The sequence below is a fragment of the Protomyctophum bolini genome, assembly GCF_963924005.1.
Source record: "Protomyctophum bolini genome assembly, chromosome: 14".
Lineage (NCBI taxonomy): Eukaryota > Metazoa > Chordata > Actinopteri > Myctophiformes > Myctophidae > Protomyctophum > Protomyctophum bolini.
The window spans coordinates 2,922,642-2,947,124 of NC_137875.1; the positions used below are offsets into that span (position 1 = coordinate 2,922,642).

A 24,483-nucleotide genomic window follows, 5' to 3' on the forward strand; every position below is an offset into this window, starting at 1 on the left:
AAATACCATCCCTACGGTGAAGCATGGTGGTGGCAGCATCATGCTGTGTGGATATTTTTCAACGGCAGGAACTGGGAGACTTGTCAGGATAGAGGGAAAGATGAATGGAGCAGTGTACAGAGACATCCTGGATGAAAACCTGCTCCAGAGCGCTCAGGACCTCCGACTTGGTCAGCGATTAACCTTCCAACAGGACAACGACCCCCCCCAAGCACACAGCTAAGATAACGAAGGATTGGTTTTAAGGACAACTCTGTGAAAGTCCTGGAGTGGCCCAGCCAGAGCCCAGACTTGAACCCCATTGAGCATCTCTGGAAGGACCTGAAAATAGCTGTGCAGCGACGCTCCCCGTCTAACCTGACAGAGATTGAGAGGATCTGCAGAGAAGAAGGGGGAAAATACCCCAAATTCAAGTGTTGCCAAGCTTGTAGGATCATTCCCAAAAAGTATTAAGGCTGTAATTGCTGCCAAAGGTGCCTCAACTTACTAAGTACTAAGTCAAGAGTGTGAATACTTATGTACATTTCCAGTTTCTTATTTTTTATAAATTAACAGAATATTTGAAAAAACCTTTTTCACTTCATCATTATGGGGTATTGTGTGTAGATTGATGAGGAAAAAAACGAATTTAATCCATTTTGAAATGAGGCTGTAACAAAACAAAATGTGGTAAAAGTGAAGGGGTGTGAATACTTTCCGAAGACACTGTAGACAGCCTTCATGGTACTTTACTAGTGGGACTGTAGACAGCCTTCATGGTACTTTACTAGTGGGACTGTAGACAGCCTTCATGGTACTTTACTAGTGGGACTGTAGACAGCCTTCATGGTACTTTACTAGTGGGACTGTAGACAGCCTTCATGGTACTTTACTAGTGGGACTGTAGACAGCCTTCATGGTACTTTACTAGTGGGACTGTAGACAGCCTTCATGGTACTTTACTAGTGGGACTGTAGACAGCCTTCATGGTACTTTACTAGTGGGACGACAGACAGCCTTCATGGTACTTTACTAGTGGGACTGTAGACAGCCTTCATGGTACTTTACTAGTGGGACTGTAGACAGCCTTCATGGTACTTTACTAGTGGGACTGTAGACAGCCTTCATGGTACTTTACTAGTGGGACGACAGACTAACGGGAGGTCAGGAGGTCATGTTAGCCTTTCTGAACAGATAACATGCATTCTGTTGTTTTCACTGCAGGTCCGTCGCATGCTGTTGACTTTAATAATACTGTCACTGTCTGACCACACCACATATATATATATATATATACACTCCATGAATCTGTTGTTCAGGGCCGGTTATTATCAAACTGACGCTCTTGGCAAGCTTTCTCCTTTCATAAAGTATTAACGGCTACATATAACAAAATATATCACACATTTCTCACCTTCTCACCACTACACTGCAGCACTGACGGTGCTTCATTTGGTAGCATTATGTAGTGTGTGACTGACTGACTGCTTCTACTTGCATTAAGTGTTCAACAATATGGGAGAGTGGAGAGGTGAACTGAATGACATCAGTATGACCCCCCCCCCCCCCACACACACACACACACACACACACACACACACACACACACACACACACACACACACACACACACACACACACACCTCCACAGCTCTCAGAGAGAGAGAGAGAACCAAATAATCCACATTCCTCATTCGTCAATCATAAATATGTGTTGCATTCCAAATTCCATTCCATGCATACGACAGCTTTAGAGTATAGGCATCACAGCTCTGATGAACACTTTCATCAAAACACATTCTACCAGCAAACCACTTGTTTGGTTTGGCAAGGTAGCTTGTGGCTGTAAACTGATCAGGTATGCTCTGTTGATGAGAAAGTCCAAGGCATGCAGATGTACCGTGATAATGGGGAGGACACACACACACACACACACACACACATTCACACTACAGGCTACACTTGATTTGATGCGAATACTTCTCACGAAAACATCGAGGATAAAATGCAGATGGGTTACTTTTTACTGGAACACTTGAGACAAAGACAGATAAACATGAGTGATTAATGGAGGAGTTTAAGTGTCACCATAGTTTAATAAGAGGCACCTGTCACTGTGATCAGAGGTGAGCTAACTTTTAGGTTGTAGGAGGTCCTAGGCTTTGGATGGAGGGTTGCCATGGTTTATGATCGTGGAGTGTTATTAGGCTAGTTGTTGTTGTCATTATTGGACACTTTGAAACTCTCCCTCAACCAACGACGACCAGTGAGGGAGATTGAATGGAAATGGGAGGCGACACACTGGAGCTAAAAGACCTCTGAAAGTCTCACGTCAAAGGAATGTAACCTCCGTGTGCTGCACGTTGTTGCCATTCTCTCATGACACGTGGCTGCTTGCGTGTGCATCGCGTGTTTCTGTGTACAGCATGTTATACTGTACTGTGCTACCTTTTGCAACTAATAAGCTGTACATTTATATGGATGAATCCACTGCAGCACGTAATTACAGTAATACAGTATGTTCCATCAACAACAGTCTCAGCGGAATCTTCTGGCTCTGTGAACGGTGTGTGACGGTGATCACGAGAGAGAGGGAGAGAGAGAGACACCACACAACCACTCTTGATAAAAAAGCAGTTAATTAAGTCCTTGGCAGACATTGAGTTAAAAGGGTCCCTGGCTATAATAAGACAAATATGCCTTAAAACGTTAAAATAAAAACACCTTAAATATGTGCTGTGGACTATTAGCAGTGCTTCTCAAACATATTCATGTCAAGGACCCCCACATTGATGTGTATTTGGCCGCGTTTATGTGTTTATGTGTTTATGTGAAGGGACATTTTATGTGAAGGGACATTTTATGTGAAGGGACATGTTTATGTGAAGGGACATGTTTATGTGAAGGGACATGTTTATGTGAAGGGACATGTTTATGTGAAGGGACATGTTTATGTGAAGGGACATGTTTATGTGAAGGGACATGTTTATGTGTAGGGACATGTTTATGTGAAGGGACATGTTTATGTGAAGGGACATGTTTATGTGAAGGGACATGTTTATGTGAAGGGACATGTTTATGTGTAGGGACATGTTTATGTGAAGGGACATGTTTATGTGAAGGGACATGTTTATGTGAAGGGACATGTTTATGTGAAGGGACATGTTTATGTGAAGGGACATGTTTATGTGAAGGGACATGTTTATGTGAAGGGACATTTTATGTGAAGGGACATGTTTATGTGAAGGGACATTTTATGTGAAGGGACATTTTTATGTGAAGGGACATTTTATGTGAAGGGACATTTTATGTGAAGGGGCATTTTATGTGAAGGGACATGTTTATGTGAAGGGACATGTTTATGTGAAGGGACATTTTATGTGTAGGGACATGTTTATGTGAAGGGACATGTTTATGTGAAGGGACATTTTATGTGAAGGGACATTTTATGTGAAGGTTATGTGAAGGGACATTTTATGTGAAGGTTATGTGAAGGGACATTTTATGTGTAGGGACATGTTTATGTGAAGGGACATGTTTATGTGAAGGGACATGTTTATGTGAAGGGACATGTTTATGTGAAGGGACATTTTTATGTGAAGGGACATGTTTATGTGAAGGGACATGTTTATGTGAAGGGACATGTTTATGTGAAGGGACATTTTTATGTGAAGGGACATGTTTATGTGAAGGGACATTTTTATGTGAAGGGACATGTTTATGTGAAGGGACATGTTTATGTGAAGGGACATTTTTATGTGAAGGGACATGTTTATGTGAAGGGACATGTTTATGTGAAGGGACATTTTATGTGAAGGGCCATGTTTATGTGAAGGGACATTTTATGTGAAGGGACATGTTTATGTGAAGGGACATGTTTATGTGAAGGGACATTTTATGTGAAGGGACATGTTTATGTGAAGGGACATTTTATGTGAAGGGACATTTTTATGTGAAGGGACATGTTTATGTGAAGGGACATGTTTATGTGAAGGGACATGTTTATGTGAAGGGACATGTTTATGTGAAGGGACATGTTTATGTGAAGGGACATGTTTATGTTTTATGTGAAGGGACATTTTATGTGAAGGGACATTTTTATGTGAAGGGACATTTTATGTGAAGGGACATTTTATGTGAAGGGACATGTTTATGTGAAGGGACATGTTTATGTGTAGGGACATTTTATGTGAAGGGACATTTTATGTGAAGGGACATTTTATGTGAAGGTTATGTGAAGGGACATTTTATGTGAAGGGACATGTTTATGTGAAGGGACATGTTTATGTGAAGGGACATGTTTATGTGAAGGGACATTTTATGTGAAGGGACATTTTATGTGAAGGGACATGTTTATGTGAAGGGACATGTTTATGTGAAGGGACATGTTTATGTGAAGGGACATTTTATGTGAAAAGACATGTTTATGTGAAGGGACATGTTTATGTGAAGGGACATGTTTATGTGAAGGGACATGTTTATGTGAAGGGACATGTTTATGTGAAGGGACATGTTTATGTGAAGGGACATTTTATGTGAAGGGACATTTTATGTGAAGGGAAATTTTATGTGTAGGGACATGTTTATGTGAAGGGACATGTTTATGTGAAGGGACATTTTATGTGAAGGGACATGTTTATGTGAAGGGACATTTTATGTGAAGGGACATGTTTATGTGAAGGGACATGTTTATGTGAAGGGACATTTTATGTGAAGGGACATGTTTATGTGAAGGGACATTTTATGTGTAGGGACATGTTTATGTTTAGGGACATTTTTCAAAAATGTTCAAAAATATCATATGTAAAGCTTGCAGCGTGGCACGACATGACACACTGAGCTTGTAGATCTGTTGTGTTTGAATGGCCAACGCATTAAATGGACACAGAGCTTGTAGATCTGTTGTGTTTGAATGGCCAGCGCATTAAATGGACACAGAGCTTGTAGATCTGATGTGTTTGAATGGCCAACACATTAAATGGACACAGAGCTTGTAGATCTGTTGTGTTTGAATGGCCAACACATTAAATGGACACAGAGCTTGTAGATCTGATGTGTTTGAATGGCCAACACATTAAATGGACACAGAGCTTGTAGATCTGATGTGTTTGAATGGCCAACACATTAAATGGACAGAGAGCTTGTAGATCTGCTGTGTTTGAATGGCCAGCGCATTAAATGGACACAGAGCTTGTAGATCTGCTGTGTTTGAATGGCCAGCGCATTAAATGGACACAGAGCTTGTAGATCTGTTGTGTTTGAATGGCCAATACATTAAATGGACACAGAGCTTGTAGATCTGATGTGTTTTAATGGCCAACACATTAAATGGACACAGGGCTTGTAGATCTGTTGTGTTTTAATGGCCAGCACATTAAATGGACACAGTGGTCACTGGTTAAAATGATTGTGACGTCACGCACACACAAGGAAATGTGGAATACCTAAGTTGTACATTTAAGGACATCATAAACCAAACCATGAGAAGCTGTTTTCTGTGACTTGTGTGGTCTGGAGGGGTCTTCTGATGTCATGTGTTAAGACCCAGACCCACCTACCCCTGGGGGGGGGGGGGTAATAATGTATTTAAGCTGAAGCCTGACTCAGATGTGTTGAGTCAGTACGGTGTTCCATTGTAACGCTTCACTACTGTCTCCGTATTCGAATACATTTTATTCCAATACTCTGAAACTCTGAATTGTGTCTGTCTCATTATTTTGTTTAACTGTGTTATAAGTGCTCACCGAAAGATTTCTTTAACAACACACACACACACACACACACACACACACACACACACACACACACACACACACACACGTCACACACACACCCCCTGGCCTACAGGCTAAACTTGATTTGATGCGAATACTTCTCACGGAAACATCAAGGATAAAATGCTGATGGATTACTGGAACACTTGAGACAAAGACAGATAAACATGATGAGTGATTAATGGAGTGCCGTGTCACCATAGTTTAATTACCTCTAAGCAATATTACAGGAGAGGGTGTGGGTTAACTGTCTCAATGCCAGATGACTCCTTTGGACGCCTTTTTGAAAGAAATTATAATATATATATATATATATATATATATAAAAAGAAATTTGGCTTCATCCATATTTAGAAAATTGTTCCATCAGTTCCTTGAGGGAACTTGATTCAGCTGGAATGCACACACACACACACACACACACACACACACGCACGTGTAACCATATGGGATCCTTACAGATCCAACACTGTTTTTTGTTAATCATCGAATGAAATGTGGGAGGTCGGCAAAAGAATCAAAGCAAATACCGGTAATTAAAAAATGTTATTTTTGTGCTTTTGTGTTTCTCTTCTTTATATATTACTTTACACGAAAGGAACTGTAACACAAAAACGAAGGCACTGGTGTCGTACCTCTGGTTTACCGGAACAGGGTTCAACTCCCTGCAGTGCCCCGCTCAATGTGTTGTATTTCATGGTTCATTGGTGCATGGTCTCAGAGGTCATTGAGCGGCGCGCTATAGTGCGCGATTCTTCATCATTGTTGAGGATTTTTTTTTAAAAGGTGAAAATCACAGAAAAAGCGAAAGGCTGGTTTCGGAGGGCATACAATAGTATGTCGTTTTTTACGATTTCGGAGGATTTGAAAAAGAAAAGGTGAAAATCGCGGAAAAGTGAAAGGCTATAGTCCATGGTGTTGGAGGGCTTACTGAATAGCCACTCAGAATAGCCAAATGGCATTGATCACGCCTCCAGGTCTTCAGTTCACTCAGGTTAGGGAATAAGACCTGGTACTTAAGACACGCAAAATACAGCCCTATAGTCTTCACCGACGGCCTGTAAAACAGCAGCCAGTACATCTAGCTGTTCATGTTTTTGATTGCTCTTTTGCGTTGTCCTGAGACTATCCTATATTGGCATCAGAGAGAAAACAGACTGTGGATCCTATAGAGATATTTATGCTCATGCATGAATTGAGTGTCAAAGTTAGTCTAACGTTGTTTAACCCATTCTGAACGGGAACCCATTTTGGTGTCAGCATCATGTTATGCTTTAGCTATTGAAAAATAGCAGATCTACAAGCGGTGCGCTACGAGCTTGTAGGTCTGCTATTTTTTTTTTATCGAAGAACGACTGACATTTTTAGAATCTGATCTCAGGTCAGAATGGGTTAATCAGACCAGTGTGTGTCCAGTGGAAACCTCGTATGAATCTGATCTCAGGTCAGAATGGGTTAATCCAATCAGATTGTCTGTGTGGACGTATGGGCTGTCGAGGCCAGGAAGTCGTTTTTTATTTTTTTTTGCCACTCAGGTGTTCCTGCATAACTTCCCGGTATGATGATGATGTCACCGATCTGAACCCCCCCCCCCCCTGAATTCAACTAGTATGCTTTTATTTTTCGCAGAACAAAATAGGCTTTTTACTATAATGAGGTTAAAGAATATTCACCATTACGCTTATTTGCAGTTATTGACAATGCGTGTGTGCATATCACCTGTTAATGTTCGAGTTTAAAAAGTGGAGTTCAGATACCCCGATCTATTTTTGTACAGTTGTACAAACTTGGTTTGTGTATTTTACTTTGTTAGACATGGTTGTGCATGGCTGCCAGTGCCACAATACTACTGAAATCCTCTCAAGAAAATGCTATTAATGTAACCACCAAGAGTAGTTTGCACTCTGTCCACTAGGGAGCAGCATGTAGTCACTATTAGGCCATTCTATATCAAAACAACCTTAAGACAGTTAACATGCCCATACTTACTTATCTTAAGTAATGATTACCTGGAAGAAATAACGAAGTGTTAATACTTACAGTAGAAATGGGCTTTGAATGTATGTGTGAATGTACAGTAACTCATTAAAACAAAGTGAAATTGAGAACAGTCAAAACTTTCTTCTTCTTCTCCTTCTTCTTTAATTTGTAAACTTTTGTAACCCATTTTTCACCCCTGTGTCAATCATCTAATGTGATCCTGGGCTCTACACACCCTCCGCCAACCTAGTCCCCATATATGGGGGACAAGGGGAGAGCAACGGACTTGAACTCATGCTTCCTTCATGCCTGAGTGTCCAAGTTGCTCCTTTACACCTGACAGGGGTTTCCCTGGTTGGACATAGCGCGTGGGAGGAACACGTTATTCCAACCAGTTCCTTTCCCCTCCCGTGACTGCCCCCCCCCCCCCCCCCAGAGGGGGCCTGGCACCCTCAGTTGCAAATGCTGCCCCCTCAGTTTAGGTTTTATGTACATATTGTTTTACTCTATAAAAATGATGTGTGCCCCCTCGCCATTTTTAACTGCCCAGTTGCACAGTGCGCTCAGTCACTATATCCGAAAGCTACCCTCTATTAATAGTCGGGGGATATTAATAAAACCTGGGAATACATTTCTTACCAAGACTTTTCTTCACCAATGTGTTTGTAAAGGTGATTCTGAATCCATTCCAAGCATTCCACTTGCACGAAAAAGGCCATAGACGTCATCACAAATGAGGTCAGCACATTTGAGCACATTTGGGCAAGTGTCTATGGCTGTTTTTTAGCCCACGGAGTGTTTTCCGTGCAAAACAAATGCTTGGAATGGATTCAGAATGATGAAAACCACCTAGCTTGACACGTCACATGCTATTTAATACTTAATGAAATTTAGAACATTTTGCCTTATATTGGTTGTAGATGGTACCCCAACTTTCAGCAGCTGTCAAAAATTCCCCTAGGGTGGTTGAATATAAACCAATGTGGGATATGTTAGTAGACACCTTTACAAACACATTGGTGAAGAAAGTTCTTGGTAAGAAATGTATTCCAAGATTTGACTGGTAATACTGATAATATATTCCCTGACTATAAAGGCATAAAAAGCCCAAAATACTGTAAATCTTAAAAGAATATATAATAATAATGACCTGCTCCACATCTTCTTTCATACAGTAGTATTTTGACATTTCACGTTTCATAAATGGTAAATAAAATCCCAAACATGAGCAATTGATGTGAAATGCGTACAGGTTAGTGTAGACCGCTTACAGAGTGAAGAATGCATGTAGCCTAAAGCGTTTTAACGAGGTGTCAAAAAACTGATTTTAGGGATAGTTGGAAAATATATCGTGTTCTCCTGATACTGTAAAGGCATCCAGGCCATTTTAACCCACTTTGTTCTACATGGAACTCTCTCTCTCTCTCTCTCTCTCTCTCTCTCTCTCTCTGCATTTAAGTGAAACAACTGTAAGTAATATATATTTTGGAAAGGGGGGTTCTAGTAAAGTGAACAACACCCTATAGCCTAAACCCCTCTGTTCACTGTTACATTTGAATAACAGCGCTCAAAAAATGCAATGCAATCAGTCATTGCAACTGACAAAACAATATGCCCTTATAAGCAAAGAGGCTACGAGATGTGTGTGTGTGTGTGTGTGTGTGTGTGTGCTGGTGAATGTCTACCAAAGTGACATAAAGAGGAACCAGAGAGAGAATGCTAATTCTTAAATTGTAAAGACAGTGTCTGCTACCATGCTACTGTAAGTACAACCTAAGGCAAATAATGTAGCACATTTGTCATCAGTGCAGATGCTAGAGGGGTACAGTAGAGGGGTACAGTAGAGGGGTACAGTGTATTAACCCTTTCTGACCTGAGATCAGATTCATACGAGGTTTCCACTGGACACACACTGGTCTGATGAACCCATTCTGACCTGAGATCAGATTCTAAAAATGTCAGTCGTTCTTCGAATTTTTCAAAAATAGCAGACCTACAAGCTCGTATCGCGCCACTCGGTGGCGCGATATGAGCTTGTAGATCTGCTATTTTTCAATAGCTAAAGCATAACATGATGCCAACACCAAAATGGGTGCCCGGTCAGAATGGGTTAACCCTTTTTCTGAAATAGGCCTACCTATGTTTCTGTATCAGTGGTGCTCAATATTTCACGTCAAGGACCCCAAAGATTATCTGTGTTTGGCCACCGACCCCCCATCTGAAAACGTTGTTCCAGGAACATGTTTCAGGCACATTTTCACGATTTTCAAAAATAGCAGACCTACTACAAGTTCATAGCGTGCCACTCGGTGGCGCGCTATGAGCTTGTAGATCTGTTAATTTTCTAAAGGTAAATTATAACATAATAATGTTTAAAACACCAAAAGGGGTTCCCACCCAGAATGGGTAAAAAAAATGATTTTAATATTTTTTTTACTTTGCATGCCATATTTAATGAATACAATGTTTTGGTTCCAGGGATTCCGGAACTCAGGAGGTTGGAATGTGATCAGGTCTGCAGAGCCAACCAGCCGAGAGACGCCGCTGCCTTCCTCGCGATGCCCCAACGAGGCTGGTTTCTGTCCCTTTGAAGTTGATGTGCAAAATCAATTGAACATGTTGGGGAGTGAATTAACTGGTTCGGAGCTTAATTTTCCGAATGGCTGAAAGCATTTTCTCTAAAGTATTTACAGTATTTCTGAGAGCATTCCTCTATAGTTCTATAGGTAGTTTATACCATTTAGACCTGAGGACGATTCTACAAATGTCTTCTAAGTCATGAGAGTTTTCTGAAAAACCCCATGTTTCTATAATAAGTGGTTCTCAAACTATTTCATGTCAAGGAGCCCCAGAGTTTTCTGTATTTGGCCGCCGACCCCCATCTGAAAAGATTTGAGTTGAAAACGTTCGCTCTGAAAGAATATAATTATATTCCAAGATTTGCGACACATCTTCACAATTTTTGGGTTATTTTTCATCTATCACTAGATATATGGACATACAGTATGATTGTTTTTATTGAGTCTGTAAATATGGTCTGTCATATATACTCATATTGTATCTTGGATCAGCCGGCCCTGTCCAGCTGCTACAGATTGATCTATATGTAGCCCAGTGGCATATATGCCTGTAGTTCTATGTAAATCCACCAGGTGGCACTGTCACTTTAGGAGTGCCATGTTCTGGGGGTCAAGGGTTACACTTAAAAACGTCTTGAATAATAAGATGCAACCTGTGTTTGTGGGGTTTCTTTGAGAAGATCTTCATGATTGTAAACAAGAGGTGAAAGCTGAACTGGTAACTACTAGTAACTCAACTTGGTTGAGTTTCTGTGTCTTTGTACTGTCTTGGAAAGGGGTGAAGCTTGGGGGACCAGTGTGTGTGTGAGTTGGCCGTTCCTCACAGTTCACACTGTTTGTGATAGAGCCACTACCGTATTTAGTTTAGGTTTATTTTTTGTTACAGGCTTGCATGCCATATTTGCTAAACGGTGGCATTCTTTACACAAATAAGATACACCAACACCAACTTCTTGGGAAATAAAGAACCCCAATATATGTCTGTGTCCTGTGCCCTATTTGCCAGGTTACATATAAGGCTATTATGGGCCATTAGATTGTTTTATTACTGGAAGTATATCAGTTACCTTATCCCTCTTCGCTATACCAACATTTCATTGCATATTCCATAGGATAATGTTAATTAAATTACTTATATCTCTACATCATCTACATCCCTCTCCACAACTATTAATAGACTACCTGTGTGTGTGTGTGTGTGTGTGTGTGTGTGTGTGTGTGTGTGTGTGTGGTGCACACAGCTGTGATGATCAACAGTGGATGACCCAATCACTTATCACTCTGACCAACGGACCAATGACGGACGGACTAGTTGAACAGGTGACCGGATCCAGTGGGCGTGGCTTTGGATTTAAATAGGAGCGGCCATGTTGTTTCCCAGCATGCAGTTTGGTTTGGGAGCCACTGAGCCAGGCTGCATGCTGTCTGCAGGGAGCCATGCTGTTTGTTCTAAGGTAAGGAGAGTTTGTTTGAGAAACATGGTTTTATCCTTGAACACTGTTGTATAAACATTAGAGGATTGAACACTGTTGTATAGACATTAGAGGATTTATTGGACTGTTTATTGTGACACTAAATGGACAACAATGTCAGGAATGTTTGTCCTTTTTCATACAAACAACACATGTTCTTTTGCCCTGCCTGTGTTTGATGGCCAAAATGCTTTTCCAATGGGAGGCACATGGTTTGTCCAAACACTTGTGTTTCTTTGCCCCCCTCCATCAAACACAAATGTTTGGTCAAACCATGTGCCTCCCATTGGAAAGGCATTGAGGTGGCCATCAAACACATGCAGAGCACAGAACATGTGTTGTGTGAATGAGGCATTGGGCCTCTATCTCACAAAAAAAAACATTTGTCTTGTCTGTGTTTAATGGCCGCCCCAATGCATTTCCAATGGGAGGCACATGGTTTGACCAAACATTTGTGTTTGATAGTAGTGTTCTGTCCCCCTCCCCTCCATGAAACACAAATGTTTGGTCAAACCATGTGCCTCCCATTGGCAAAGCATTGAAGTGGCCATCAAACACAGGCAGAGCACAGAACATACGTTTGTGTGAAACATTTGTCTCGTCTGTTTTTAATGGCCGCCTCAATGCTTTTCCAATGGAAGTCACACGGTTTGACCAAACATTTGTTTGCTGGAGGGGAGGGGGACAGGCACAGCCATCAAACAAATGTTTGCTCAAACCATGTGAAAAGCATTGATGATCGAGGCCTTAGAGAAGGAACAATCGCAAACAAACAAACCATGGTTCCCAACAGTGGTGGAAATTAAATCATTATACCTTTACTCAAGTGTAGTGTAGAAATGTTTAACTACTAGTTACTTTGTAGATTTGTATTATTACCAAACGTACTAGCCTACATTGTTCATTTACCACTACAGCCATATTTTGGCCATTTGGCTGATCTACAAGCTCACAATGCATTGTGATGTGACACATTGTGAGCTTTTAGATCTGTTATTTTCAAAAGGCCTCAGTAGAGGATAAAGTGAAATATCCCTTTATTATATTAATTTTACAATGTATGAAATCTGGATAAAGAGTCTAATGTTTTTTTTTTATGTGTCTTACAGGTTAATCATGTGACCTTGGTGTCATGTGTGACCTTGGATGGGGTCATCAGGAGATGGCTGGTATTGGTGATAGAGTGTCTACTCGGTTGAGCTGAAACTTCTAACGGTGTCAACGAACGCTCTTCCTGAGATTACGAGGCGAACGGTGACGATCGGGACGTATTGTGCCATACAACCTTCGCGGCTCTATTAATACCGGCTATCTTCAACCGAGCGACGGAAGCCCCCCCATGGTACGTACCGGGATTGCATGTGGCTGTAGTAGAAACTAGGGCTGTGTCAAATCTTATTTTAATTATTTTTGGGAGATAAACACTTTACTGAGGTTTTTAATGCGTCTTTAGTATTTCAAAGTGTCCATGATGTCATGGACACTTCCTACCCAGACTACAATTCCCATACATACATGCACTGATCCTTGTGGATAGGGTGAGGGCTGTCTTACTGAGACAACATGTAGTCCAGGAAGGAAGTGAGCCCGGTGTCCATGACATGTCATGGAGCCCATGGACACTTTTGTAAAAACAACTATTGCCCACATAAAAAACCCAGGAAAGTGTTTCTTGTCTCCCAAACATAATTAAAATAAGCTCTGTTTGCAAAAGGGGTGAAGTCTCCCTTTAATGGGTTGAATCGTTAAAGCTGCTATAAGCAACATGTCAAATGTAATTTTATTTTTTGGTATTCAGACAGCAATGGGTAAAACTAAAACACAATTTTGTCTCTGACACATCTAGGAGCCACAATTTGCATTCAAAGATTTTCCTAGATTTGTCATTGGTCAATTTGCCGGTCTACTTCCTGATTGGTTAGTCATTTCGACCGGGTTTTATTTTTCTTCGACCAATGACAAAGCTTCTAGGAACATCTTTGTGACACATCTAGGGGCCATAATTTGCAGTCAGAGACTAAATAATTTGTGGTAGTGTTTTACTCATTGCTGGCTGTCTGAATGAAATAAAAATCATTATAATTGACATTATTGCTTATAGCTGCTTTAATCACACTTTTGTGATTAAAGTAAAATATTGGTGACACATGTAGCCCTGTCAGTGACTGTTGTTAATGCAGTAAAAAAAATTGTGACACAGCCCTGTCAGTGACTGTTATGACTTCCAAAATGTCATCATGTAGGTTGACAACTAATGTTTCCTATTTTCCCTGTCATTTCAGAACGTGAAGCTGACAAGGCGACGTCTGTATTGAAGGTACAAACTCTATGCTGTTGCCGCTGCTGGGTGCTGTTAGCAGTGGAGGTTGGTAATGAACCTTTTGATTCCTGCTGCTTGTGTAAGTGGGCTACATGCTACCGTAGGCTACCGTAGGTTGTCATTCGCACCGTGTATCGTTTCACATCATTTGTGTATAATGCCACTCTACATCACATGCCGCTATGTGATGTCTGTGTAGGCATGTGATTTATTTATCGTTTAACATAATTTACGGGTAAAGCTTTCACGTCACATCACATATGTATGTTCTGTTCTAGTGTCTCCTTTCTCTTCTTTGCTTTTAATAAAGTTATTTGTTTTGGTTGTCTCAGGAAAAAAGAACACTTATTTCTTTCTCCTTGCCTATCTATCGCCCTAGTTCTTCACTAGTGGACTGTGTACAAATGTGATGTGACGGTATGTGACTTATGTCCGGTAGCATGTAGCCTGCTTAACACTGTTTACAGCCTTCTATGCTGTAGATCTGTCCACACTAACAGGAGGAAAATTATGGCAGATTTTCTTCCTTCGTTAGTGTGTTTTGTTTAGTGCTGATAGTGAAGGTAAGTGAGCGTAGTTTATTATCTTTGGCTGTCGGGCAGAAACCTTGTATCTCCATAGTTTTGTAAATTAATTTCCTTACTTGGTCATGCTACAGTGTCACACACTAAAGTAGCAAATGGCTCATCTACAAGCTCAGGATGCAAAGATCATCCATTATTGAATATAACCTATTTTTGTATGTATCGAACCATTTAAGTATAAACAAGAGCTTGTGACTAAACATTGGAACACAGATTATTATATTAATAATAAATATAATCTTATCACAGGTTTTTTTTGTCCAGTAACTGTTTTGGACGTGCACGGTTTCTACCCCGACCTTTCATCTCCTCTTCTATTCTTTGCTTTAATAAACATATTGGTTTTTCTGGTCTCAGAGTTTTTAATCGCATTTTGCTTCATATTTTAAAGTAATTTCTTTCTTTCTTTCCTATCTATCGCTAGTTCTTCACTAGTGTATGTGGTGCGTGTGTCGGGTCGTGTCTCGCGTACAGTTTCTAATCATTGATTGGAGCTGTATGTCGTTTCACGTCATTTGCGTTTGCGTCATTTGCCGGTAAAGCGCCATCACGTCAGTTCACATCAGATATGAACACACCCTGTATGTGATGTGCATTTATGTGATTTTTTTTGGTGATTTATTTTCACAGTAATTGCGGATAGCTCGTCGGTGTCGACGTGTCGTCGCACGCCATACGAATTTTGTTCATTGCTGTTGTGTTCTAATGTCATTCGTAGTGTTGTTGTGTTCTCATGTTCATAGTGTTGCTGTATTGCTGACAAATACTGGGGTCCAAAAAATGCTGCTGCCATTGCATAATTTGCACCTCGTATAATTTATGTCAAACGTCCACAAATGGCATAAATTGTAATATATATTTTTTAAATGTAGGCAATTATTTTGAAAACACTAAATATAAATTTTAAAATAAAAATGTAGGAAACGAGGGACAACTGGCTAGAAAATCTTGCACCACGAAAACCTACGGCCAACTGCTTGGGCGGAGACCAAGAATCTTTTTGTTTTGTTCATGTTCATAAAGAGCTCCAAGTGCTTTAAGTGAAAGTCCAGCAGCAAACCTCTAGGTCATAAGACCATTGTTGGTGCTATATTATCAGATCTAATTTGTGAGTAAAGCTTCATCAAGTAAGCCCACATCACATGCCCGGTATGTGATGTGTGTTTATGTCTCGTATCATTTCACATTGGTGAGTAAGGCTTCATCACGTCATCCCCACATCACATAATGAACTTACGGTTAGGGTTAGGGTAGGGTTAGGTATGTGATGTGGATTGATGTGATGTATGTCTTTTATAATGTGCGAGTGAAGCGTAATCGCGTCACATCCCATTATGTGATTTATTTATGCTGCCATTTGCAGCTAAAACTTCATTCATGCCGGTCAGTAGGCGAGGCATTGACGATGGGCCTATGACCCAAAGGTTTTCTGCTGCACTTTCACTTTTAGCACTTTGGAGCACTTTATGAGCATGGAAAAATAAAGATTTTCTTAGTTTATGTCAGGAGTTTTCTTTAAGGTATTTGTGGAGTGAGTCTTCTTCTTCTCGATTTCAATTGTATAAAGACATAATCATGGCTATCATTTATAGTCTGTTATGAATCAAATTGATATGAATGATTGCTTTTGGACATGTAAATTACAACAAAACCAACTAAGGCACTGGTGTGGTACTACTGGTTTACCAGAATGGGGTTCAACTCCCTGCGGTGCCCTCAATTTGTTGTATTTACATGGTTCATTTTCTGCTCATTGTGTTTCCTTTGCATAGATGATAACCCCCAGGTTCTTTACTGTGTTTGTACTCTCTACAGTTGGGTTACAAGTCCATTTAGGGACCAAGACCAAATGGACTCTTGGTCCCTTATTTTTCTCTTCTCCTTCCACCAAAAATGCCAGTTCTGGCTGAACCGTTGGTTTTCACGAAAAGATATGTGACCAAATTTGACTGACTGCCATTGGATTCTTTTAGCTTTTTCATGTTTTATGAAAGCTGTGAATCATAGCTTCAAATTGATGTATCTGTTGTTCATATGGTATTTGGGTTTAGAGTTAAAGTTAGACTAAACCAAATTATAAAAAGGAAACTATCTGACACATTGGAAAGAAGCAACACAAAAGCAGAGTAAACTAGAATGCTATCTGGCCCTAAACAGAATACACAGTGGCAGAATACCTGAGCACCGTGACCGACCAAAAACAAAGGAAAATATTAACTAGGTACAGACTCAGTGAGCAGTCTCGCGATCGAGAGGCTGTCATGGGCAGTCCTGTATCCCGAGAGAAGACAGACTATGCACACAAAATGAAGTGGAAACCGAGCTACACTTCCTAACCATCTGTCCATTGTACCAAGACATCAGAGACACATACTTCCCACAGATTACAACCACACACGGAGATTTTGAAAACGTGACCAATGACAAAAAACTCTCATATCTGCTGGGCGAAGCACAACGATGTGCAAATATAGCAGCAAGATTTGTGAGTTGCTGTGCTAGAAGAAGGATATCAAATGGAACACAACCACCCTAAAGATTAATCATTGTGTATATTCCTGCACTATACCTGGACCGAGTGATCTTGGTACATAGAAATTGATCTATTGAAGATTCTGACTTTCAAATGTACATCATTTTTGATTGTATTGCTGTATTTCTGCTTTGGCAATGTAAATTGTATATGTACCTTTTATTGAGAAAGGATATCATCTCGTTTTCGAGGGGGTCCAGCAACATACATTAGACAGAAACGTTACAAGTACATTCATGGCATGCATACGTTACAAAACAAGAAAGCTCTCCCAAGCTGGCCGCTCCCACCCCACCTAATCACCCAGAGAATAAGGGGCTTAATGCATCATGGTATAATGGACATAGATCATGAATCAAAAGACAAAATCAGAAACAAACTGTTACATATACTGTGTGGCATGTGCACATGCAGAAAATTTATTTGGCGTCGTTTTAGATAGATACACAGAGTGATAAGATAACAAAGTGTGATTAGATAGATGGATAGATATACAATTACAAACGTGCACATGCATACATCGCAATTTTACAGTATATTTGCATGTATGTTTTCTCATGCCAATAGTGTGTGTGTGATGGGGGGTTAGTAAGCATTAAGACTGAAGAAAATCTAAGCTCTTAAACTAGTACTCCTTTGCATATAAATGAGAGATTAGGCAAAAACTATATCTTTACTGAACTGCTCAAATACATATGCCTAATTACAATATATTCATAAAGTGAGAATGTAATTTCCACAAAGAAGATTACAAAACGAGCCACAAGGTCATGAGGAGCCCTTTTCTAATCTCCGAATGCCATTATGATGTCGCTGCTGATGCTCGGCAGGAGAATGACTCATGGTCACAGGTTGTCTTTTCCAGACCAGATATCAGGCTAGTGACTGAAACACACAGGTGGTCTGTAATGTGAAACTGAACCAAATTAACCCTACTTCCTGGGCATGTGAAAATGGCCAATTTACACGCTCACATGCTATACTGTGGCAAATAAAACCAAATGCACTATACTACTGCTAAAAATCACACCTGTGTGAACCGAGTGGTGCAACTCCTCTCTGTCTCTGTCTCTCTGTCTCTCTCTCTCTGTGTCTGTCTGTCTGTCTCTCTCTCTCTGTGTCTCTCTGTCTGTCTGTCTCTCTCTCTCTGGACATTGCTGGTTGTAGGATTGGTTGCACCACTCAAAAAGACATAATTATGGCATGTTCACAGATCAATCATTGAAGATCCTGTTAATTAACGGTCTCCGGATAGACTTTTCACAGATCATTGAAGGTCTTGTTGTCCACAAAATATACATGTATAGCTGCTAGTCTCCATTACAGGCAAAGACTGAATGTTAGAATTCTTCTGGAAGAAATACAGTATAGAAGGCATGCTCAGCCATTAGTCTGGTTCAAATGTGAACGTCTTCGTCCTGAACGATGGTGGCAGAGTGAACATATACTGGGAAAACACCTGTGTGAAGTGAGGGGCGCTCTTGTCGTCGTACAAATTTACGTCATATTCGGCGGACATTTTTAAACCTAATTTCTCCTTTCATTATTGAGACGTGTGTGTGTGTGGACAAAAGCTGTGTAGGAGGGGCTAGTGCCCCTCAAAAAACATTTGCCTCTGGTGTTAATCCATTTTGAGCGGGAACCCCTTTTGGTATTGGCATCATGCTATGCTTTAGCTATTGAAAAATACAAGCTCATAGCGCGCCACCGAGTGGCGCGCTATGAGCTTGTAGGTCTGCTATTTTTTGAAAAATCGAAGAACGACTGACATAGAAACATGGATTTTTCAGAAAACTGTCAGGATGTAGAAGACCTTTTTAGATCTGATCTCAGGTCAGAATGGGTTAATTAAAGACCGCACCATTATGGCGGTGTCCAAGTTGTAGATGCCACTCATGTAATTCATATCGTCCTCCAGTCAGCCCCCCCCCCCCACACACACCACCACGACCTTCACAAAGACACAGGCTGAGTGGTCTTCCCTTGCCGTCGGGAACAGTCTCATAAATCTTAGGGCTTGAACTACTTTGGATGTCAGACATCAAATACATAAAACATGTTGCAGAACTCCAAGCTGACAATCATCCCCCACAAATAATAATAATGTAGATATAACCTTCTATCAGTAATGGCACACCTGTGTGGCCATATATAGTGCATGGCCAACATCATCCAATTTAAAGGCTTCTTAATGTTGAAGATATGGATGTCTGTCTGTACAAGGTTGTACTTTATTTGGTGTTTTAAGCATTATGTTAGCTATTGAGAAATAGCAGATCTACAAGCTCATAGCGCGGCACTCGTTGCCGCGCTATGAGCTTGTAGGTCTGCTATTTTTGAAAAATCTTGAAAATGTGGCTAAAATCTTTTGAATATATCTTTCAGAGCGAATGTTTTAACTCAAATCTTTGCTTCTGAGAGGTTCCAGGAACAACATATTTTCAGATATATGTTATTTTATATTTTCGGTGGCCAATTACATATCATTTTTGGGGTCCAATATTGAGCACCACTGATACAGAAACATGAGGTTTTTCAGAATTTTAAAAAGACATTTTTTTAAATTTCGATGTCTGGCCTAAATGGGTTAATGTTACATCCTGTGTACAGGACAGGTAGGCTACTGTATAAGAGTAGAACTTATTTTGGTTTGGCTTCCTTCAGACAACGCAGCATACAGTAGACTAGAGCTAATCCAGGGTGGAAAACAGGGTCATTTCTTGCAAGTGTGTGTAAGGATGCTACAGTAAATTAATGTCCTATTTTATACTACGTTGTATGACAACCTTGTATGCGCAAAAGTAGCGGAAATAGTAGATCCACAAGCTCCACAATGAAGTACTGTACAGCCTGTACAGGTTGAGGACAAATCATGTTGCCGTTTGGATTGTTTCACCTTCTCAAACAAAATGAATTAACATTTGAGTACACACTCAATTATAATGATATTGAGGTATTAGGGAATTCTATTTTAAAGAAAGTAAATTTAACTTACCTCCTTATATTCCCTTTAAATAAATTATGTTTTTGTATAATATGGCAAAACCTTGAAAAAAGGCACGCTATAGTATGCCGTACGATATGGGCTATAGCCCATGGTCCAAAATGATGAGAAACGAGGCTAACTTTTTTTTTCAAAATTTCAAAAACATGGGCTATAACCCATCGTTTTTGTCATTTCGTCATTTTTTTTCAAATCCTCAAAAATGATGAAAAACGGCGCGCTATAGTATGCCGTACGATATGGGCTATAGCCCATGGTCCAAAATGATGAGAAACGAGGCTAACTTTTTTTTTCAAAATTTCAAAAACATGGGCTATAACCCATCGTTTTTGTCATTTCGTCATTTTTTTCAAATCCTCAAAAATGATGAAAAACGGCGCGCTATAGTATGCCGTACGATATGGGCTATAGCCCATGGTCTAAAATGATGAGAAACGAGGCTAACTTTTTTTTTCAAAATTTCAAAAACATGGGCTATAACCCATCGTTTTTGTCATTTCGTCATTTTTTTCAAATCCTCAAAAATGATGAAAAACGGCGCGCTATAGTATGCCGTACGATATGGGCTATAGCCCATGGTCCAAAATGATGAGAAACGAGGCTAACTTTTTTTTTCAAAATTTCAAAAACATGGGCTATAACCCATCGTTTTTGTCATTTCGTCATTTTTTTTCAAATCCTCAAAAATGATGAAAAACGGCGCGCTATAGTATGCCGTACGATATGGGCTATAGCCCATGGTCTAAAATGATGAGAAACGAGGCTAACTTTTTTTTTCAAAATTTCAAAAACATGGGCTATAACCCATCGTTTTTGTCATTTCGTCATTTTTTTCAAATCCTCAAAAATGATGAAAAACGGCGCGCTATAGTATGCCGTACGATATGGGCTATAGCCCATGGTCCAAAATGATGAGAAACGAGGCTAACTTTTTTTTTCAAAATTTCAAAAACATGGGCTATAACCCATCGTTTTTGTCATTTCGTCATTTTTTTCAAATCCTCAAAAATGATGAAAAACGGCGCGCTATAGTATGCCGTACGATATGGGCTATAGCCCATGGTCTAAAATGATGAGAAACGAGGCTAACTTTTTTTTTCAAAATTTCAAAAACATGGGCTATAACCCATCGTTTTTGTCATTTCGTCATTTTTTTCAAATCCTCAAAAATGATGAAAAACGGCGCGCTATAGTATGCCGTACGATATGGGCTATAGCCCATGGTCCAAAATGATGAGAAACGAGGCTAACTTTTTTTTTCAAAATTTCAAAAACATGGGCTATAACCCATCGTTTTTGTCATTTCGTCATTTTTTTCAAATCCTCAAAAATGATGAAAAACGGCGCGCTATAGTATGCCGTACGATATGGGCTATAGCCCATGGTCCAAAATGATGAGAAACGAGGCTAACTTTTTTTTCCCAAATTTCAAAAACATGGGCTATAACCCATCGTTTTTGTAATTTCGTCATTTTTTTCAAATCCTCAAAAATGATGAAAAACGGCGCGCTATAGTATGCCGTACGATATGGGCTATAGCCCATAGTCCAAAATGATGAGAAACGAGGCTAACTTTTTTTTTCCAAATTTCAAAAACATGGGCTATAACCCATCGTTTTTGTCATTTCGTCATTTTTTTCAAATCCTCAAAAATGATGAAAAACGGCGCGCTATAGTATGCCGTACGATATGGGCTATAGCCCATGGTCCAAAATGATGAGAAACGAGGCTAACTTTTTTTTTCAAAATTTCAAAAACATGGGCTATAACCCATCGTTTTTGTCATTTCGTCATTTTTTTCAAATCCTCAAAAATGATGAAAAACGGCGCGCTATAGTATGCCGTACGATATGGGCTATAGCCCATGGTCCAAAATGATGAGAAACGAGGCTAACTTTTTTTTTCCAAATTTCAAAAACATGGGCTATAACCCATCGTTTTTGTCATTTCGTCATTTTTTTCAAATCCTCAAAAATGATGAAAAACGGCGCGCTATAGTATGCCGTACGATATGGGCTATAGCCCATGGTCCAAAATGATGAGAAACGAGGCTAACTTTTTTTTTCAAAATTTCAAAAACATGGGCTATAACCCATCGTTTTTGTCATTTCGTCATTTTTTTCAAATCCTCAAAAATGATGAAAAACGAGAAATGGGAGGCTGAATTAGGTATAGAAGTAACGACGGATACGTGGGAAGAGGTATGTAAGTGAAGCGCACCTGGTAACCAACTCGAATACTTGGAGAGAATTTAAATGGAAAGTAATATCTAGATTTTTCAGGACGCCTCAAATAGTGGCCAAAATGGGTCCAGATCACTCAAATAGATGCTGGAGGGACTGTGGAGCACATATCGGGAATCACACTCATATATTTTGGACATGCCCCAAATTGAGACCATTCTGGAGAGAGGTGTCTGAAGCACTAGAAGAAGTTTTTGGTCAAAACATCCCAGAGGATCCCACAGTAATGTTGTTGGGAGTGGTACCGGAAGGTCTGGAGAGTAGAGCCAAAATATATTTACTGCATGTGCTGCTTACAGCGGCCATCAAATGTATTACAACTAGAATTTCGCCCGGCTTCGCCGGGCTCATCCCAGTGTCGTTGCAATAACAGAAAGTGTTTTTTATTTCTCATAAATACGCAAACATGGTGAAACAACTACAGTCACAGAGAGCAGTGGCAAGGTAGCTGCTGCCTGCTAACGATGCAAACAACAGCCTTGCCTGTCGTGTGTGTGTGTGTGTGTGGGGGGGGGGGATAGCACTAATTTTCGACATTTTACTGTGTCATAAATATGTACATCTGTAGCCTATATTGTGATTACATTTGACCGTACATTTGACTCTTGTGTTATATTCTTGTGAAATATTCAGTAAAGTATTGTGGTGAAATATTCACCCCAAGTTGATAAGATATGCAGAGAATATAATAGCAAGAAGCCCCAGTTTGAAATGCATTAGGCCACAGACCCCCATTTGATACCATTTGCTCTCTGGGAAAATCAGGGTCCATTTGGTTCCATTTGTATGCTCTTGGAGTATGATGACTGTGCTAACAGTATTATCATCAAATATGTCTCAGTTTGAAGATTCAAAAAAACATATTTCATATGTGTGAGCTTGTAAAGTCGAACGTTCAACCTAGAGACAGTGTTGCCAAGTCTGATCATTATAAGCTACTTTGGACTTGTTTATCTATTGGTAGTCCTTGACATGGAAATGTTTGAGTTCCACTGCTCTGAAACAACATTAGACAACAAAGTGTGACAGTCAACACTATAATTGATTATTTTAAGACTAATTTCCGGACCATTTCTGATTTACCTACTTTGAACTGGCCTATTAACATTTTTATAGACCTGGTTGCTTGTTTCACTCTCACATCCACGATATGTGGCAACCCTGGTCCCTGGTTTGTTTTGCGTGTGGATGTTGTTTTGTGTTGCTTTAGCATCTTTAGCACAGTATCTATCACAGGGTGCAGCAGCTGCTGCTGTCATGAAAACGCAAGTTTCTGTCCCAGAAGCTCACGTTAGGTCTGCGCACACTGTACGTTGCTATGGCAAGCTGTCATCAAATGCTGCTAACGTTGTGGTCAGCACTGTTAGCATGTGTGCTATCAGGCAAAAGCTGAGATAGATATAAAACTACTGGCCAAAATGTCATACAAAACACAACCCCTCAAATCGGAATGTGATTGTGACCTACAGACCATCATGATTTGCTTGCTGGACCTATAAATAATTTATTTGCATTAAATTGCCACTCGCCTTAGCCTGCATGCCTATTCTGTGTCTCTCTGTGTGTGTGTGTATGTGTGTGTGTGTGTGCGCGTGTGCGCAAGACAGACGTGCGTGTGTGTGCAGGCTGAGAGCTGCTGACTGTGATTGACGTGTGAGCTGGATAAATCAGTGAGAGTTGGAAAAAGCGCACGCAGAGCCAACTCGCAGGCAGTGCCTCAGGCCAGATGCCTGAGAATCGGCACAGGATTCTCTGGGTCACCAGTGTTGGTGTGACACACACGGCTTCCACATTTAGCTTCATACTGGGTGAAAGTGGCGTTCCAAAAATTATTTTTCCTCTCGGAATTCTTATTCACAATGAGATGGAGTTGAGGTGTTTGTGTTTGCTTGCTGGAGCTATAATTAATGTATTTGCATTAAATGTCCACTCGCGCATCGAAGTAAAAAGCAAGATGGCCGATAGTGAGACTGAAAAGTAGCTGTGGGGGCGGGCCTGGAGGGCCTATGAGAACA

The 24,483-nt window shown here is 40.3% G+C and overlaps 1 long non-coding RNA gene across 1 annotated transcript in view; it reads left to right on the forward strand.

Annotated features, from left to right (window-relative positions):
* Positions 1 to 24,483, forward strand: part of LOC308328709 — a 259,110-nt gene that overhangs the window by 163,677 nt on the left and 70,950 nt on the right. The gene's annotated exons all lie outside the window — the stretch shown is intronic.